Source organism: Cicer arietinum, chromosome 1 (assembly GCF_000331145.2).
Source record: "Cicer arietinum cultivar CDC Frontier isolate Library 1 chromosome 1, Cicar.CDCFrontier_v2.0, whole genome shotgun sequence".
In the NCBI taxonomy this organism is placed as follows: domain Eukaryota; kingdom Viridiplantae; phylum Streptophyta; class Magnoliopsida; order Fabales; family Fabaceae; genus Cicer; species Cicer arietinum.
In genome coordinates this window covers 36,897,795-36,901,789 of record NC_021160.2, presented here as the reverse complement: position 1 = coordinate 36,901,789, position 3,995 = coordinate 36,897,795, and positions in this window count along the sequence as shown.

The window sequence follows — 3,995 nt, the reverse complement described above, 5'->3', positions numbered from 1 at the left end:
AGTCTCTCACGGACAAACACGATTCACTAGGGTGTAGTCTCTCACGAACAAACACCAGTGCAGTCTCTCACAGACAAACACGATTTACTAGGGTGTAGTCTCTCACGGACAAACACCAGCACAACCTCTTACGGACAAACACAATTTATTAGGGTGTAGTCTCTCACGGACAAACAAAATTTACTAGGATGTAGTCTCTCACGGACAAACACCAGTGCAGTCTCTCACGGACAAACACAATTTACTAAAGTGTAGTCTCTCACGGACAAACATCATAGTTAAGGATAAGATGAATCACTCCGCTCATGGAACCATCCCGTGGCCCATCGCGGTCACCACTTAACATCGTGGCCCATCATGGTCACCACTTAAACATCGTGGTCCATCGCAGTCACCACTTAATCGCATCTCAACGCACCTTAAACATACATATAGCAGTTTTGAACACATAATCACATCAAAACTTAATCACCACAACATCACATACAATCACACCACAATCATTCATAATATCAATTACGACCACATAATCACATCCAAATTAATCTCCACAAATTCACTCATTAACTACCTCAAATTTAATTCAACAATTCACCCATCAATGATATTATGAGCACATAATCATATCCAAATTAATCTCTACAAATTCACTCATTAACCACCTCAAATTTAATTCAACAATTCACTCATCACTTTCAATTTTCTCAATTCCCACCAAATTTAATCCGCAAATCACCCATATTACAATTCCACATATCTCAACCATAATTCACCCATTAATTTCCAAAATTTCAAACATAATTTTACACTAAATTAATTTCTACAAACCACCCCTCAATCACAACAAAACAATTTCCTCAACCACACTTAAATCACCTTAAATTCATTTTTCACAAATCCACACATAAAACACATCTCCAAATTCAATCCGCACATAATTGAACTAAATTCATTTTCCACCAATTCACACATAAATTGAAATAAATTCATTTTCCACAAATATACCTCAAACACATAAAACATTCATAATATCATTTATAAACACATAATCAAATTTAATAAACACATAATCAACCATAAATCACCAAATCACCAAATTCAAAACTCTACATTTTCAAACATAAACCCCCAAATTCAATTTCCACAAACACTCATAAATCACATTAAAATTCATCTTCCACAAATACACATATAGAGTCCTATATGCAAACTAGAAATTTGGAAGGAGTCATTACCTTAACGGTAGCTTTAAAGAGCGATTACGGTACCGCGATTAATTCCAGTAAAATTTATGATCGCGTCGTCGCTTCCAAAGTTGGCTCACTAGCACCGTAGCATGGAGGTGAGCAACATTCCCTTCTATCACTTCTCGAAACGAAGCTCAAATGTCAAAGAAAAGTGAAGGTTTGTGTTTGACGGTTTTGAAAACCCTAACCTAGTTTTCCTTGTTTTTGAATCAAGGAAGAAGAAGAAAGCTATAAGCTCTTTTCTTTCTCACCCACCAAGCCTTGAGTTTCTTTTCTTGAAGCAAAAGAAAAAGAAGGGAGAAGGGGAATGAATTCGTTCGCGAGGCAGGGAGGGAGGCATTTTGGCTTCCTCTCTTTCTTTTCCTTCCTTTTCCTTTCCAACAATATATATATATATATATATATATATATATATATATATATATTATATATAAAACAACACAAAACAAATATCTAACAACTCTTACACACATCACTTCACTCACATTTCAAACTATTTTGATAAAAATATCTACTCTCGTCGCAACTCAATTGACAGATAAATTTTCAGCAATGAATGATATTTTTAACAAAACTGTCCGGTATTAAATTCTTCGCAACGTAAATAAATTATTCTTTGACAAATAATTTTAATCTAATTTCTAAAAATATATTTTTGGCATTTAACTCACTAAATACCAAAAACTGGGCTAACAGCCTAAGAAATTCAACACAAAATACCCTAAAATTGTATAATTTGGGATTTAAAAATGAAGAGTCTTACAAATGACTTTCTTGTTGATGACAAAAATTGTTTTGTGACAACAATTTATGTTCTAACGAATTTTGTGAGACCAATGACTCTCTAATGTATGTTTTTATAAACACTCCACACTAGAACATTTGTTATACAAAGAAATAAAATCATCGAATCAAAGGCAATGCTTTGTGACTCTAATAAATAGAACCATTCAGCTTATTATGATCAATGCGCCTCTGATGAATTTAGTTAATGCAAGATCACTTTGATATAGTTGCATAAGAAAATATGACAACTCAATAAAGTCAACTCTCTAATTAAAGTAAACGATATACAAGTCAATTCGTTGAGCCCACAACTTTGAAGAAGTCAACAATTCTACACCCTTTGATTAACGAAATATAATGTCATCCTCTAATAGGATCATCCTATGGTATTCTTACCATTTTCATCAAGATACACTAAATCAATTCCGAAGAACAATATGGACAACTATTGAATGTTGATTCTATATTAAGACTTGTGATCAACCGTACATACAAAAAATATATACTGCAAACATACACATCGCTACTTTGAGAAATTCTATACTTTACATTCATAATGAAAAATTCATTTACCTTATGAGTGCATACCTATGTAATATTCTCATGTGAGAGCTTTTCAGAAAACCTAAAGTCATTTTATTGTAACCAAGCTTAGTAGTGGTTGCTACTCTCATCAGCTTAACAGTTATAAGTTAAAAGGTTGGAAAGACTTGAATATAGTCAGCTTGACTAGTAGTTGTTCAAGTGGACTAGTGATAAATCAATTGATTTAATGGATTAAATCATTTAGAGTGAAGGAACTATGCATAGCTACCATGTTGTTGGTGAACCAGGATACATTTGTAATATATTTCTTTTCTTTATTTCTTTACTTTATATTGCTTTTCAATCAATATATGTTTTTGAGAAAAGATTTATACTTTAACAAAATACAGTTTAAACCATTTTTCTTGTGTTTTCACTATTCAATTGGCAGCAGAGCTATGTCTCTTGGATGAACCCTAAATCGTGTTTGAGAAAAGATCTTATTATTTGTATTATTTTGATTAATTGTGGTAATAAATCTACATGTGGTAATGTTAGCAAACCCCCTCTATTTGATGATAAAGCTACATGTGGTAATGTTACCAAAATGACAGATTGAGAAGTTTCTACATCTCACCTGATCTTGAACTCTAAGACTTCCTCGACGATGGTTGTATGGCTCCCAAGAATGATGTTGGTGTTGTAATGCCAAAAAGAGCTCAACATTGTACAAAAGAAGCAATACAAGATGCATCATAAATAAAAAAAAAAAAACTTTATGATGAACACAATCACCTTCAAGGAGTTTGACAAATGAAGCAACAAAGCCACAACAAAAATACATCTTTGATGCTTTATGCCTCAACTATGAAGAAAGCAATCAAGTGCATAAAGCAAAGGCAAATCGGCTTATTAGGAAGTATGAACTTTTCCAATTGGAAGAGGAAGTAGACATTAAGAAAATATTCTCTGGATTCCAAACTTTAGTTTCTAGACTAAAGGTTCCTCAAAAGAGTTATACTACAACTGATCATGTCAAGAAAATTCTTAGAAGTCTACCTAGCAATCGGAAACCAAAATTAATAGCTAATCAAAAGGCTAAAGATCTTAAAAAAATTGCCTTTAGAATAGTTAATGACTTAACCAAAGAAAAAGTTAGTCTCTTGCCCTCAAGTCCAAAGGAAAGAAAGCAAATCCCAATGCTCTACAAGCTAAGAAAGACTTCGAAAAAAAGTGAACATGATGATCAATGTTAAAACTCAAGTGATGAAGAATTATCCATCATCTCAAAGAAATTCTAGCACATGTGGAATATCATGAATAAACCCTTTCCCCGAAAAAAATTTAGACAACCCAGAGTCAGGAAAGGAAAATCAGAGAAGAAACATATTATATGCTATGAATGCAAAGGGGCAAGGTACTTCAAATTAGAATGTC